The sequence below is a fragment of the Manacus vitellinus genome, unplaced genomic scaffold (genome assembly GCF_001715985.3).
Source record: "Manacus vitellinus isolate BGI_N305 unplaced genomic scaffold, ASM171598v3 scaffold_26_pilon, whole genome shotgun sequence".
Taxonomy (NCBI): Eukaryota; Metazoa; Chordata; class Aves; order Passeriformes; family Pipridae; genus Manacus; species Manacus vitellinus.
The window spans coordinates 1,221,559-1,238,015 of record NW_021939960.1 but is presented as its reverse complement, the minus strand read 5'-3'; the positions used below and the strand labels follow the sequence as shown (position 1 = coordinate 1,238,015).

At 50.2% G+C, this 16,457-nt stretch overlaps 2 long non-coding RNA genes and 2 other non-coding genes across 4 annotated transcripts; 1 reads left to right on the top strand and 3 right to left on the bottom strand.

Annotated features, from left to right (window-relative positions):
- Positions 1-10,710: 10,710 nt before the first annotated feature.
- Positions 10,711-11,310, top strand: LOC108639943. The gene is made up of 3 exons (XR_001920832.2): positions 10,711-10,814; positions 10,916-10,998; positions 11,083-11,310. It is a non-coding gene; the product is annotated as an uncharacterized LOC108639943 (long non-coding RNA).
- Positions 11,311-11,536: 226 nt separating this feature from the next.
- On the bottom strand, positions 11,537-14,082 carry LOC108639932. Its single transcript, XR_001920823.2, has 3 exons — positions 13,932-14,082; positions 12,998-13,133; positions 11,537-12,105 (listed from the first exon to the last, which is right to left on the bottom strand). It is a non-coding gene; the product is annotated as an uncharacterized LOC108639932 (long non-coding RNA).
- LOC112841121 lies at positions 13,205-13,295 on the bottom strand. Its single transcript, XR_003212755.1, has one exon. It is a non-coding gene; the product is annotated as a small nucleolar SNORD12/SNORD106 (small nucleolar RNA).
- A 51-nt stretch (positions 14,083-14,133) lies between the features above and the next one.
- LOC112841120 lies at positions 14,134-14,224 on the bottom strand. The gene has a single exon (XR_003212754.1). It is a non-coding gene; the product is annotated as a small nucleolar SNORD12/SNORD106 (small nucleolar RNA).
- Positions 14,225-16,457: the final 2,233 nt, after the last annotated feature.

Genomic DNA, 16,457 nt, shown 5'->3' with positions numbered 1-16,457 from the left:
CTCACACCAACACCCTCCTCTCCCGCCGCACCCGACAGTCCCGCTCCTGCAGACTTGTCAAACCCCAGGTATCATTTCTGCACTGACTGCTGGCACTTACCCGCCAGAGTATCATGAAGATTATCACCAAAAACGGATGATAAAAGAGACAATTTTTTGCCTGATTTGACTCCAGCATACCTCAGCAGCCATTAAAAAACCTGAAAGTACTTCATTCCCAGTACAGCAGCTCCTAAGGAACACGATCCAGCTGGCTATTCTGCCTCTCTACAGAATTACTCTGACTTTTCTGCTTACTTTGAAACGCAAGAAGCTCAAAGTGATTACAACCACTCCTGTGAATTATTTAGCTATTCAGTAGGAAGCAAAAGGCTTTACTGTAACTTTTTATCAAAGAGGCTTACTCTTAAATATTGATCACAACAGATGTTATACCTTGCTAAACACTGAACTGGGATTTATAAAACCCACCCACTGATTTTTTGCAAGTGATTATGCTGTTGTACTAACAGTGGGTATGGGCAGAATGTTCCCACTTCAGGGAGACTGCAGCAAAGATGCTTCTGGAGAAACAGAAAATAACATTATAAGACAGGCTAACACCTTCAGTGTGTGCAGTGCTGGAGGCTTGTACGCAGAGGAGATGTGGCACTGTGCCAGCTCGGGCAGAACATGGTAAAATGCTCCAAAAAGATAAGAAATAAAAGGAACTTCAGCTTCTTTGTATATCAGTAGATGTCTGCAGCAAAGGACAGATGTCTCGTTTTCTTGGCAGTGGTCAGATATTGTCACCTTGGAAATTGCACGTGTGACAAATCCTGCAGTGGGAAAGAGGCAAAAAGGCCAGGAGAGGAAAGAGAAGAGCACTAGAAATTAGAGGCCATGGGGTCTAGGAAGTAGGAATTAAAGATACCAGGAGTTAATTCCTGTCTCTGCCAGTGAGTCACTCCCCATGTGACCTCAGGTAAGTCATTTAACCAGTGAATGTCTCATTCTTGATCTAGAACAGGAAGGACATTCAAAAGGAGATTGCATTACTCAGCTAATTAGTTAACACAAACCAGAGGCCTGTGTGGCTCTTGTGCAATTCCCTGTGGGGCAGCAACAGAGCACAGTTCCCAGGACCAGCACTCCTGCTTCCATGCTCCCCATCCCCCTGCCAACATTTGGTGAGGTAGGAGGAACACCTTCCCACTGTTCTGAGACACACAGAACTGCCTGAATAAAAATTAGCTTCTGAAAGCAATGAGGCCACACGAAGACTGCAATTCTGACTGACCCTGTGCTGTTAGGAAAGTTGCATCTGGGTCCAGGCATCTCAGTAGGGTTTATATTCAATCCCCCAGACAAATTCTTGGGAGCAAACTTTGTTTCTCATCTCACATTCCTGCAGTGAAACCAGTTCTCCCTTGTTCTGGTTTGACATAGCCCTAAGGATTTCTTAGGATTTGGGGTTTTTTTACCATCTTCAGAGCCTGCCAGGGAATATCAAAGAAGACAAGGAAACATGGCCCAAGCCATGCTGGACCACATCAGCCCAGGAATAGATTTCTTGCAAGACAACTACTGAGTCTAAAAGTGTGTCTGTTGGCCCTGTGAGGAGTATTGGAGCCAAGCAAATGTGCTTTAACAGAAAGGAAATGTGGCTAGTCCATTGCACAGGGAGAGGTCAGGAGCAGAACAGCTTGCAGGGCTGTCCTTGGCAGCAGAGATTGTGTCTTCCATCCTATGGGGAACACCACGAGGCAGCTCACTAGGGCAGGTGGAAATGCAGCTTCATCAGCTGACCCAAACCCAGCTGCTCTCCTGGCTGGCCACACCAGGCTCCTGCCCCCTCACTCACTTTCCTTCCTTAATTAAGCTGCCCTGTGCTGGAGCTGCCACTGACCCAGTTCCCAGAGGCCTCCTGCTCCCTTCATTAACTCTGAGGGGCGGGAGATGTCACAGATGGAAAGGCCCTTCCAAGGGACAAAGGGGAGTTTACTCTCACTTTTATTCTGGGTAGTTAATCCGTGTCCTTGCCTGCACTACAGGCTGATCTGTGGAATGGGGAATGCTGTCCATTACCAGCTCTGTCCTAAACTTCATTTTGCCATAACTTTCACCTCATAATAAAAAAAAAATATTATTTTGAAGCCTAGATAGGATTTACCAGGTTTTTAAATAGGATTTACCCTAATCCCAAGTGTTAGCCCCTTAACCTCTATGTCTCTTTACCTGACAGCAAAGGTGTCAGGATGGCAGTATTTTCTTTGCTCTGTGTTTGTACAGCTCCTTGCACTTGTGCAGGATTTGGATTCTGTGTATTCCAGCAATAAGGAACCAAGCAGAACTATCATTATGCAGGACAAATGAAAAAAAAAAAAAAAGGTTCTGGTTTAGAGTGTCTGATTTTACTTTCCACTGTCACAGCCAAGCCTGTAAAAGCATAGAAGGAAAGTAGCCAACCAAGTGATCTGATTTCTTGGAGCTGATTTCTACAGCTATATGAGGGCCACAGGAGAGCTGGCTGCCACCTCATCCAAACCCTCCTCCAAGGGTCTCACAAGGGATGCTCTGCTTGCTCATTATATTGCAGCAAGAAGCACCACCAGCTCCCAAGAGCTTTCCAGAACATGAGTCAAATCAACAGCAATGGCAACACCACTTGTCCAAGTGAAGGCAAAGGTCAGCATTTCCCCCTATGCGTTTGCTGCTGTGAGCAGGTACTGACCTGAAAATCCACAGCAGAGTCCGTTCTGTGCCTGCTGCCTGTCCTGCCTCACACCCAGAGTGTGCCAGGGCTCCCTTTCCCAGGCTTAGAACTGAAAAGACCTTTAAACATCATTCCTCTGCTGTACACATCTGCTGGTTTTTAGCACACAGAGATATGGGAGAAAGTTGATACCAAGCAAGATTCAGATATTTTCCTGAAGCAAATCTGAAGATAAATGAGATTATGAACCCATCTATTTGAGATTCTTCTGTCTTTTGCCAAAGTAGAGAAGAACATTGAACCAAATAGTCCTAAACTCCACTTGCTAATGAAACCCACCCAGGATGACGATCTCATTAGGACTTAAGGGAGATTTGACCAGCACACCTGAACTAGGCTGTTGACCCAGAAACCAAAAAACATCTCATCTAAACAATTCTTAGGCCTGGATTTTTCTGTGTGTGCTCAGGAGGCCAGTAACCACTGCACACCTCTTCATATGTATCTTTGCCACCCTTGTAAAACTCCCCTTCAGCTGGCTGTAAAGAGAACCCCACAGCTCCCCAGAGTAGCAGAGGGCAGCAGCCTTCTCTGGAGCCCCACTGGATGACCAGCTGGCTCCAGCCTCTCTGCTGGCTCTCACCTCACTAGTTGTGTCCCCAAGACACAGATTCCTGAGGTACTGCTGAGAAAATCCACACCACAGCAGAGTAGTCATGGCTGAGCAAACACCTCCTTGGATTGAAACCCCAAAAGCATTCACCCTTGGTAAAGGCTTCAACACAGCAAAACTACTGTCTCCAGCAGACTCCAACACACATAAAATGCTGCACTGTAAGGTCACAGGGGAAGTCAGGCTAGAAGAGAAGCAGGGAAGTCCCACTCCTCTCATCCAGGTGTGGCCATAGGCACAGAGAACACAGATATTCTCCATCTCTCTTCTGCCAAAAGCCACTACACAACCCCATCACATACTGCCTCTCCACAGGGAGCTGGGCTGTGACTCACACAGGGCATAAAGGAAACAAACTTGTTGCCATTAAAAAGCTATTATCTTTAATGAAAGTTGGAGAAGATTTAAAGTGGCCAGAAGTCTTACTTAGAAAATAGGAAAGATAAATACTTTAATAAAAAGCTTTTAGTGGTTTTCTGTCTGGGTCTTTTGCTTTCCCCAAGAAAAGGAAAGGAAACAAGCCAACTTTTCTGAACCTGGTACTTTCCGTTTTCTTTTTGCTTTCCTAAAAGAAAATAATGGAACAATTTGTGAGAGTCTGAGCCAGGAGGGGATCCTATGAACAAGGTAAGCCATATTCCTTTCCCTAAGCAAAAGGATTTTGGACAGGTTTGCATTAAGTCAAACCTGGAAATTTTCCCTAATCTCTGAAGGCCCATGGTGACACCTGACTCCACAAAGCATTACTGGGAATCTTTTAAATCTCCAATAACTCTATGACAAAACACACTCTCTGTCAGAAGAAATACAATTGCCTCTACCAATTCCACAAGCCTTTCCCACATTAAATCAAGAGCAGTGCCTCACTTTTCAGATTCCTCCCAAAGTAGCTCCTTTCTCATGCTTTCACAGCTGCCTCCTCTTCAGCCCTTGCACCTTTGCATCCTCCTCCAGCACCACTTCTCCTGCAGCCCACACCAAGAGGTGGCTCCAGGGGCCATCCCTCACTACCCTTCTTCCTCATTCCTATCACTGACTCGGGCTGGGCTCAGTTTCCCACTCCTGAAGCCTGAGGGATTTTGCTGCTGGTGTTTAAGGATGGAAGAGACCAACAAGAACACATATAAAACAGTCAGGGACTTCTCCCAGAAGGTCTTTCCTTAATCCAAAGAACCTGTGGCTCAACTTCTTACCTTCTTTAGCACAGACCATTTTATTCCCTTCTTATGAGGAATCTCTGATTGTGCACGAGACACTACACAAGAAATAAGAAAGGCACACACCCCCCAGAAACATCATCCCAGGTCACATCCCACAGGATCAGTGTTCCTGGTCACCATTCCTGTCCTGTCTTCCCTAAGCTGATCACTTTGGCTCATTTATTCTCAGCAGAGGAGCCTGGGACTCTGGGCCAGCATTGCTCCTCTTGAGTCACAGGGCAACAGCTGCCGCTCACAGAGGCCAGAATCCAGGCCCCTTTATTTTTTCACAAGTGGTTATGTCTAAGCTATACGAAATAGCTTAAACATCTTCATTCTCTGTAACTAATAAATCTAAAAGAAATATCAAAGGTTTTGTTACAGTGGTTTTCCTAAAAGAGACAAGAAAAATGGATATTGTCCTTCCACACAGCAAAAAACTCGGGATAAATGAATTCACCCACAGCTACAGAAAAACACATTTTTTTAATTTACTGAGTTGTCAAGTCATTTGAGCTGTTCTATGAGTCAGCAACTGCAAATGGGTCATCTGCAACTTGCAGCATCAGGCTCCAGGGCAACACACTCCCACTTGTCCCCTGGGACACTGTACAGTGCAGGAGCAGTTAGGGATAGTCCTCAGCACAGCTTCTTCAATGCAGTCCTCATCCAGGCCACACATTTTCCACTCTGCTAAATCTCTCCCCAGTTGGTAGGAAGCAAAGCAAAGCAAATGGAAAGCAAATCCTAAAGTGGTATAGATGCTTCTTAAACAGGACACTGAAGTGTCTCTCTAATTCAAGAGCATGCTTAAATGTGGTACTTGAAATCCTGCACTGCACACAGACATAGCTGTTCCGACTAACCAGGCTCTGTAATGAGCTGGACAAGCTGCAGAAGGAGGCAGATATACTTACTAGAACTGGTCCTGCCAGTTGATTGCACCTCCTATGAAACCTTGGCTTTAAATAAATTTCTCCAGTAAACTGAACACACATTATATTTGACTGAGACAGGTGAAATTTGAAAGACAATTGGTTTAGCACCAATATATGTTTCAGAGATTTAAATGGCCCAGTTGGAAAATAGAACATTGCCAACATCAGCCAAGCTTTAGCTGACACTGGTAACTACATTAACAGAAGCAGCAGCTGCTTTCTGATCATCTGCTTCTCTGCAGTCCAGGTACTGCCTGTAGCACAGTCACTTTGTTTTATTCGTGTCAAATTGTCAAGAAGCCAAAGAGGTCAGAGAACAGACCCCAGTTTAATCTCCGCTGTGCAGAGTTCCTGGAGTCCTCAAAGCTCCTGGTCTGATCCATGCCTCTGCCTACCAGGGATACCTGAGTGCATGGCCTTTACAGGTGCCTTGAGTCAGGCACACCTGGCACACTCTCCAACATTCAAGTGCTGTGGAAATCACTGTTCCAGTGCTGGAAGCAATACCTGATCCCACTGGGTCCTTCCCACCAAACAGTCTCACCTGTGCCATGGTTCCCATCACTGGGGCTCTTCACTTGGCCAGTGTCTGTAGGATCAAACCCAGAACAAACGATGCCCAGTTTCTGGGCCCCTTCTCATCTTTGGAACCACGTTGTCTCTTGCTCTTGAAATGTACCTGTTTGCCCTTGTTTTAATAGGATTATGTAGTAAATTGTCCCTTGTGAGTTATCAAAGTTACAGCTGAAATATAGAGAAGCAGATGTTTATCTGCAATAGGGCAGCAGGTGAGGAAACCAGAGGCCTTACCTACAACCAATGCATTTCCACAGGAGATTCAAGTCCACCCATCTGCACAAATTCTCTCTCTGCACATGACAGCTGAACACTCCACAGAACATTAAGAAGCAGCACAGAAATATGATGGAAAATAGAGCTAAAAACCAAAGCATTGACCCAACCTCACCAAAGTCAACCTCAGCAGAGGGTTCTTTCATGCCTGGCATTTCCGAGTGAAACCAGCAGCAGACACAGTAATAGCAGGGATGAAAATAAACAGAACCTGTATCACTCCCTCACCTATTTAACAGCTTTATTCAATTGACACAATTTACATGACAGAAATGATCACATTTATTTTCTTAAATGAGAGCAGAAGGTGGCACGGGCAGGCACTGAGCAGTCAGGCTTTCATATTCCCTGGGCAGAACTAAGTCAGCTCTGCACTTCACAATTCAGTAAATGCAAAGAGAAAAAGATTTTGCTTTATTTTACTTGCAATAAGATGCACTGATTTTTTTCCTCTCCTCCAGAAATTAACTTTTCTTTTTTAGAAGCCACAAGCCAGGGCACCATGCATACAGCTCTCACAGGACAGGGGGACTGTTCCTAGTGTTCCAGTTCCTGAGGTCTTTGCTCCCAGTATGAGGGAAATGAAGATGAATAAACTCTGAAAGATCCTCATAACACTTCCCTCGCTACAGGGCTACCAGCCCCACCATCTCTCAGGGATCCTCTGTAGGTTTAAGGATCAGGCAAACCTAAAGCAAACCCCAACTCACCCGTGGCTGAACCCAGCGATGCATTCCTGACGGCCTGAGAGATCCTGTCTTCTGTCACCCTTGCAGAGCTCCCAGGCAGCTTTATATCTTCCTCCTCCCAGCACTGGAGCCACAGCTGGGGGAAGAACAATACTGTGATGGATAGACAGACTCCCATCAGACAGAGGGAACATCTGAGAACACCCAGATAAGGGTGAGCTTTCCTCTTCAGTGTGAGGGAGAATCATTAGGCTCATCCATGGACAGGTGCCTTTTTTAGTTTCCCTGTCACAATTCAGGCAGGGAGAAGGCAGCTCAGGAGACTGTGACCTTTCCATTTTGTTTAAAGAAAGAAGGAAAAAGAAAAAGGAAAAACAACAAGGGAGAACCCACTAATGCCTTTCCAGCAGCCTGCAACACAGGGCAAGAGAGGCATCCACTCACAGATTGTAAGGAAAGGGCTGGGGCAGTAGGGTGGGCCATCCTCTGTGCCTGTCACATCCCATCCACACAGCCCTGATTCTGCTTTCTGGCACCAAGAAAATCCTCTGTGCTTCCTCTCTGCTCTATTCCTGCAAGCACTTCTCTCCAGTGCAGGGAAAAAAAAAAAAAAGGCAGGAAAAGAACAGCAAGGAGCAGATTTGCAACCGCTTTATAAACCAACAAGATGAGTCGGCAGTTGACCCCACCTCACCAAGCCTTCCACTTGCCAAAGGGCTATGGAACAGCAGGTGTACCTGGTCAGCTCTGGCAGGGAAAAAAAGCCACGTTGGTGTGCAAATGCATTCACCAAGTCACTGTAACTCCTTTTGAGCAGCGAGGCCTCACCAGCATCCCTCTCACCCCCGCCAATGTTGCTACTTACCTTTGCAGCCAGCAACCCCACCGAGGAGAACTTCAACAGCACTTAGGTACCCAGCACATCATCCTGGATCAGAGGGGAGACTGGCAGGACCGTGCTCATAGTTCAGAGGAGTGACAGAGCGGGTTTACAGAAGGAAATCATGACCAGCAGCACAAAACCACAAAATGTGTCACCCCTATGACACAGCAGCAGCCGCTGTGAAGGACGTGCCTGAGGCACAGGTTAGGGTAAGCCAGGAACCAGCCAGAGATGCACGTTGCTGCTGGCACCTTTGGCAAACACCCTTTTCTCCAGGCAGTTTTCCCAAGCCCTGCTTCAGCGTTTCCACAGCAACATAAATTGCTGACTAACAAAAGTTCTCAGACACTTCCAGTCCTCCTCTGTAGATTTCCAAGAAAATTGCACCTATAAATATCCTGCTGTAAAGAAAAAGTGACAGCAAATACTCAAAGGAAAAGTCTGCTTTGAACTGCTGGTGTCCAGGGCCTGATCCACATCCACATCCACCGAAAAATGGATTTACTCTCAGGACAGGTCTTTCCCCATGAGGGCTATATCTCAGAGAAAAAATGTTTTTATATCCTCTTATTAGACAACATTCTTGCAAGCATGAATGGAGACCAAGCCAGTGAAACAACTACAGCACTGCTCTTGTGAGGCTGCAGGTGATCTGCAGACATTTGCATGAGATGGCAACCAACTTTATTTATCAGCAGCCTGGATTTGGGAATATTGGTGGGGGTTAGGCAGTGTCCACCACTGCTGCAACTGAGCAGCAGAGAGTGAGTGCACATACTTCAGGCTGCTAAACGAGGGCAGAGGTAGAGCTCAGCATTTCTTCTCACTGAGAAACAGTACCCAGAACTGACCTGGCTCTGTCCCAGGCCAAAGGCCAAGTACTCCAGTTTGTGTGAGCACTGTCAGTTAAGGAGCAGCCCTGACCCAGGATGCTGTTGACTACAGCCAGCCACAGCAGGAAGAGCAAGCAGATGCAGAGCAGAAAAGCCTGAGCAGCGTCCTCAGGGCAGCCCTGGGTGTGGACACACCACCCTACCTCCAGGGAGGGGCTCTTAGTAAAGGGCTGCACAGAACCCACCTGGGCGAGCAGCTCCTCGTGGGGCTGGACATGCTGACTGACCACCCTTGAGCAGCAACTGAGCCTTCCCAGCCCGCGGGAAGGACACCTCCCATCCTGCTGTCCGTGCTGAGAGTGCACCTCCAAAGGTCCTGCTGGCCCTGGAATGGTACATGAACCCAAGGGAATCTGCAAAGCAGAGAAATGAGGGCAGCCCCCGGATCTGGTATTTGCTTTGAGAAAAGGCTCAGGCCGTCAAGCTTATTCTGAGCACTAGAGGGAAGACTTCAAGGTGACCCATCCACAGCATTCAAAACTGAGCAGAGAAGGCAGCAGGCACAGACAAGTGCAGAGTATCTAGTGGACATTTTTCCAAATATAACACTAAAGAAATCAGGTAGATTCTCAGGTAACACAGACAGAAGGGATCCCAAACCTGCTTCCATTTCCAAGACACCCCACCACTGAAAGGGATCTGCCAAAAAGGGTGGAAGACGAAGAAAAGGCTATAGCTGCAGAACATCTATTTAAAACACTGGATGCTGCAGGAGACAGAAACAGTCTGCTTCAAAACAGTCTTCCCCTTACTGCCTGTGGGGCAGTAAGAGGGTCCTGAAATCTGGATCTTCCTAGGGCAGTTACAAACCTGAGTTGTGCTTCACTGGCTGTCCATGGTAATGTGATGTGTCTGACAATCTATCACTGAGCAGAGATGGAAGAGGAAATCACACAAGAAGTAGAAGCAGCAATGAGTTACTGGACTGTGCTTTGCTATAAGTTAATGCAGTTGCTAAGAGGTGGGTCTAAAAAGAATATAATCATCACCATGCAGTCAAGATATGCCTGGGTCTTTGGGAATACAAATGCTAAACCTTTCCCTGTGTATGAAAATCTATTAAAAGCAACATCAGACAGAGAAATAATCTGTTGTATTTTCCTCTCAGATGCTCAGGGCACCAAGAGACAGATCTGTTTGAGAAAAGTAAACATTTAGTTAAACATACCAGCCCAGTGAATGACTCCAGGTTTCAGTTTAGAAAGTTACACAAGTACCTACAGCAAGGTCTGTTCCTGTTACAACTGAACTGGCAATTCTGCCTGTCCCCACTGCCCTGCTCAGCCACTCCCGTGCGGTCACTGTGCTTTGCCGGCCTCCAGAGCTGGCTGGGAGCTCTGTGGGCAGAGAAAGCAAGTCATTCTTTGTCCAGAACATTCCTCCTGGCCTCCATCTCCTCAGTCAAACCACCCAGTGGACACAGGAGCTGACCAGGGCTAGCAGGGGTCAGGTCAGGGGCAGCTCTGAAGACAGACTGCTTTAAAGTCAGTGTAAAACCTGCCTGTGCCCATCTCTTATCAAAGCACCACAGTAAGAAATTTCCAAAAGGGCCTGTCTTAGCTCCACACGTGCTACAGACCCAGAAGTCTGTGCTGGTTTCTCCGTTATCTGGGAGGCTCCAACGCAGCTGTTCTGGGGTCAGTTGTGGCAGGTCTGGGTGGTCTCTGGTCACACCGAACGAGGCACCCCTGGCACGGTCCATTTGGGGTCAGTTGTGGCAGGTTTGGGTGGTCTCTGGTCACACCGAACCCCTTGCACGGCCCGTTCTGGGCCCGCCCGGCCCCCCCCAGCTCTGAGGGGCTGGAGCGGCCGCACAGCGCCCCCTGCTGGCCGGGTTGGGTCTAGGCTAGGCCCAGTCTCAGCCCAGCCCCAGCCCAGTCTCAGCCCACAGCCCCAGCCCCAGCCCTCCCCACTCCCCACACATGGCCCAGCACAGTGCCCTGACACACCTTTGTCACCTGCCGAGGCAGATGTGCAGTCAGTCGATGTGGGGTATGGCAGACACAGGAAGCAAGGCATCCGGGTGCTCTTGACTGCCTCTCTGGGACTGAGAAATTTGGTATTGGAAATAGCTTTTGTTTCTTTTCCCTCAGCAATCCATGTTTCATGTTCCTGCTCTGCAAACCTGGCGGTTTCCCAAGCAGCACACAGGGAAGGCTGCAGGATCCCTCATCAGGTCTGACCAAAGCAGGTGTTCCTGACACACCAGAGGCAACATCCAAATCCTCACAGACCTGACAAGTTTCCCCTTCCTTCCCAGATTGTGTCACTTCCCTGTAAGACTCGTGTATGGGAGACTTTGCAAGGCCAGTGACTTACCTGAGAACATGCTCATCTACACCTTGAACCAGGTTAGCCAAAACCCCCTCAGACAAGTGTTCTATACCAGCTGCTCCCACACAGATGCTCCAGGAGCAGCTGAGAGCCTTGGCCAGAAGCCATGCACAGAGTGCACCTCTCCCCTCAGCACAGACCAGGGACCTGCAGCACTCGCTGTTCTGTACAGACCCCATGACACCTCCTGCAGCACAGCAGCAGTCACAGCCCCAGCCAAGCTCTACTGCCATGAGATCATGCCTTCTCTGTTGGCTTGAGGCAGCTTCATCAGCCTTACACAGCATCACTGTTGCACTCTGTGCTCTCCCAACTCCCCTAACAAGTGGGAGATCGAGGTATGAGCTGTTAACTACGTAAAGAAAACTTCAGTCACCAGCTGAGTTCACCCAGTACTCAGATTTTATTAAACAGACTCTATACAGTACAAAACCACACTGTGCCGCAGCATCCCAGATACCCCTTCCCCACTTCACAAGCTGTCAGAGATGAACCACTAAAGCTTTCTGGATGGCAGGGGAGAGCCAAGCCCTGACTCCTCTCCTTACACACAAGGCCCTCCTGTACTTGTCATTGCTCCAAGGAGAGCCTTCCTTGCTTGTAATGACAGGGGCAGGATAACATGAGCTGTTAGCCAGGGAATGCAGCCCCTGCAGACAAAAGCATCCAAACTGCATTAAACATGCAGCAAGTTCCAGAATCCATTCCAGTTACATGCCTCATACCCAGGGGATAAAAAATGTGACACCCTCCATCTAAGTTGGCAGGACACCAACTCATCACTCCTGCCAGCTCTGAGGAAAGGCCAGAGCTGTCACAGGGTGACATGAATGCTGTGGCTTGGACAAGGATCTGAGGCAGCAGCACAGGAGCAGCAGAAGCATCCGTCTTCATTAGCAAAACACTGAAACCCCAGCAGAGCCCAGGACAACTTCTGACAAATCTCAGCCTGTCAAGAAAACAGCCAACATTTTATTTTGTCTGAACACTCTGCTACAAACAGCATATATACAGTTTTCAAATTCACCCCCAGCACCCTCAAAATCCCCTATTAGATAAGGGTTGCTCTGTAAAGAGCAGAAACTTGCTCCCAGGATGCACTCAAACTGCACTATGGGAGCTTCTAGAGCAGGTCTTGCCAACAGCCTGGGGGAGTGCCAGAGAAACATATTCAGTCAGCTCAACCAGCTCCACTGTCTCACACAGAGCACTTGCTTCCTTTTGCATCCAGGGGTCCAGGTAGAGAGGACACAGTGCTGCTCTTCAGACACTTCGGCCCCCCTGGAGACAGAGCAGCTGTATGGGGCTGGAACTTAATGAGCCAGTGCCAGCAGGTGTTTTATCCAATGAGGCTCTGTTCCTAAAGTTGTTCACACATATCAGTGTTATATGTCAGTGTTATTATGGTAGGTGCAGCCTCCAGTGTTGCCTTGGAGTGTGCAGCACACCCTGCAGGAGCCTCCTTATATGCCATGAAGGCATCATGCACCTTTGGAACCCGTGTGGCTAAAAAAGTTTGCATCAGCATTGCCCATCTGGTAGGGGAAAACAAGGCTGAAGTCACTGTGACAGATGCTCTTCAGCTGAACATTAAAACAATGACGTGAAAAATCTTCACGTCCAGAACAACTGACAAGACATTAATCCCTGCAGGAAACTGGAGTATTTTAACAGGGACTGATACTGTGGTCTAACACTTAAAAGGGCCCTTTCTGCAACTCTCAAGTCTTTACTCTTCACACACATTAAGCTGTTGAAGCACAGCAGAAGCAACTCCCTTGCAGAAAGATGTTTTTTCCTTCTTTTTTAAGCCAGTTAACATAAATGGATCCAATACTTACCATTCTTCACTGTCAGAGGGCATACATGGTAGAGCAAAACAGACAACTGCCCTCACCACACCATCACTGTCAGCTGCAGCCTTCACACTTCAGGTCTCCCAGAGGCTCAACCCCCTGTCTCTGCCTTCACAGTGCCCTGTGGGTAAAGCCAAAGGGAACAGTCAGCACCAGGCTCTGCCAGGGCATGGGACACAACAGCACTTCCCTGCTGGTGCATCAGACATGATCTGGCTTGAAGAGCAAGAAATCAACACTGTCGCTCTGATGGGGAAAAAATTTAGTCATCACTTACACCAGCAGGTCCCCAGGAGCTGTGGCTGCTCACCCAGTGCAGCTGTGCCACACTCCCACCTCCCCCAGCACATCCACTGGGACAGAGGTCATGGCAGAGGAACTGGCAAAGCCATGCCCACATCTGCAATCCCTTCACACTCCCTCACACCCTGGCCAGCAAGGGGCAGGGCAGATAAGGCTCAACCAGCAGCACCTCTTAAAGGGACACACTTCAGCCAGAACGGTTCCTGTCCCTTGCTGGGGCAGTCCATCACCCACCTGTCTGTGCAGGGTGTCCTCAGTGAGCCTCTGAACACAGTGCAGCAGGGAAACCAACAGGGCAGAGCTGTAAGCCCCTGTGCTGCTCCAGCTCAGCACACAGCAAGTGCAGCTTGCAGACTTCCTGCCCTGCTGGTTTTTTCACAAGCCCCATCTGCCACTTTGGACATGCTGGAACAGGAGGCCCAAAGGACCTCATTCCAATGCTCATGCACGAGGGAAATCTCTGCACTTTCATCTCTACAATACTCACATCTGTCTACTCCCCAGGGACAAAGTGGGAGCAACTCCCTTGCAGAAAAAGGTACTTCCTCCCCCCTCTTTTTTTTATTTTTTTTAATTTAATTTTAACATGTGATTCACAATTACTTTTAAGACTTACCATTATTTGCTAGAGTGCAAGCATAGTGGAGCAAAACAGACAGCTGCTCTCACCACACCATCACTGGCAGCTGCAGCCTTCACACTTCAGGTCTCCCAGAGGCTCAACCCCCTGTCTGCCTTCACAGTGCCCTGTGGGTAAAGCCAAAGGGAACAGTCAGCACCAGGCTCTGCCAGGGCATGGGACACAGCAGCACTTCCCTGCTGGTGCATCAGACATGATCTGGCTTGAAGAGCAAGAAATCAACACTGTCGCTCTGATGGGGAAAAAATTTAGTCATCACTTACACCAGCAGGTCCCCAGGAGCTGTGACTGCTCACCCAGTGCAGCTGTGCCACACTCCCACCTCCCCCAGCAGATCCACGGGCAGCAAGGGAGTTTATGCTGATCTTTCCCCCAAAACAGCTGGCTGGTCAGCATGCTCAACAGGCACACAGGACAGGGAAATATTCCCCCCAAAAATTAAGAACAAACACCTATGTACGGGGGTTCCAGAGCAGAGCCCAAGACAGTCAAGGCATGTAAAAGAGGCAATAAGCAGAGATTAATAGCTTATTACTTTTTGCAGGCCCAGGCTTTCTGTCCGTGAGGCTCCTGCAGCAGGAGCCGTGCAGGCCGCAGGGCGGCACAGCTCGGCCGTGAGCACCGGGACCCGCAGTGCCCAGCACTGCCCGTGGCGGGGCAGGACCCCGGACCACCCCGGGGCCAGCACCCACCGCCCTGCCCGGGCTGCAGCCCCTGTCCCGCGGGGAGAGGGACCCGCCGGGCCAGCGGCCGTACCACACGTGACAGCTCTCCAGGGACACCAACGCGTTGCAGGAGCAATTTATTTATATGTGCATATACGCAGAAATAAATATGTTTGAACATATTAAAAATTATATACTTAAACGTACATATTTAAACCACTACTGCACAGTCACTTTACGCACTCACCGCTCCCCCCCCGCAGGGGCTCAGACCCTGCGGCACACCCCGGGTACGTGCCCCCATCGCCGGCCTGGTCCCGGTCATGGGCCTCCCAGAGGCGTCCCGGGCTCCGGCTCGCCCTGCAGGGAAACAAGTTAGAGTCAGCACCGAGGAACAGTCATTACCAGCCCTCGACCACCCCGGGCCCGCGCGGCTCGCTGGTGGCATCAGACACGAATCTGCTTGAGCAGTGCTTCAAACTGTTCGCTCTGACGGGACGGAAAGATCCACATCCACCGCGAGCGCCCAGGCGGGTGCCAGAGAGCTCTGTGTGGCCGCGCCCCGACAGCCGGCCCTCCGGAACGCGGGTGGAGCCCCCGCAAGGAGCCGCCGGCAGACCACCCGCACCGGCGACGAGCCGACCCCCGGAACGAGCACTGGGATAGGTCCCACCCGCCCCCCGGCCCACCCGCACGCGTCCCCAAGTGCGCACACCCACCTCGGCGCGCGCACAAAAGAGACCGAGGGCCCGCGGACAGGCCTTTATGGGCTGCGCAGGCCCCGGCCCGCGCCGAGGGCGGTGCCGCCGCCACTGTCGAGCCGGCCGTACGCGGGGGGGCCGCGGGTGCCCTCCGCTCATCCGCCATTTCCCCGCGGCTCCGCTCCGCATTCCGCCGAGGGCCGCAGGGCCGACCGTCTGTGCCCTCCATTTGGCTGCCGCGGGTCCGCGAGGCTGTGCAGGGGGCAGAAGACGCGGCCGCGGCGGTGGGGCCGCATTTCGCGGTGCCGCAGGGCGGGCGGCGGCGCCTCATGGCGGGTGAGCCGCGGCCGGGGCCGAGGTGCGGCCGGTGTGCTTCGCCGGGATGGGCGAGCGTGGCTTAATTTTCCCTTCTTAATGGAAAAAAAATCCCCAGCGGTTCAGAGGTGTTCAGTGACTCACCCAAAGGCACGTGCAGGTGCGGTGCCAACATCCCTCACGCCTCTGATCACCCTCAGCCCGGAGCAGGAGCCCCACAGGCGGTTCGGGGGCCGCCCGATGACCCCGTGTTTTCTCCGGGACGGGGCTCGGCGCGGGTCTGTGTCCGTGTCTGGGGTACGTGCCACAGTCGGGTACTTTGCTTTTAGCTGCTAGAGACTGGCAAGTCACGTTGCGTTAGTTTGCCACTGGGTCAGGAATGGAACAGAGAACAAAGGATGTCTTGAATGAAAACAGCCCTGCCTGTAATTCAAGCGCTGCCGTGACTGATTTGTAGCTTTTATAGCTACAAATGCACCTTGGAAACGGGCTGTGAATCCAGCCATCCAGATCTAGTGGAGACGTGCCACATGACATCCTCGAGCACACGTGGAAGGTATTCCCAGAGTCCTGCACTCCGGCGGTGTGAGCACCTCTCCGTGTTCAGCAAGGCCAGCCCAGCACGGCCCGCCCTCTCCATCGCAGCGTTGTTCTGCAGCCACGGCCCTCCCTCCCGGGGAAGGCGGCAACTTCTGGCCCTGGAATAACACCAGCTAAAAGATGGGGGTTGAAATGGAATCACGCAGGGGCACAGGCAAGGAGAGGCACAAAGCCGGAGGCCAGTTTCCATCAGCAGAGGAGTTTCTGGGGAATAAACACAG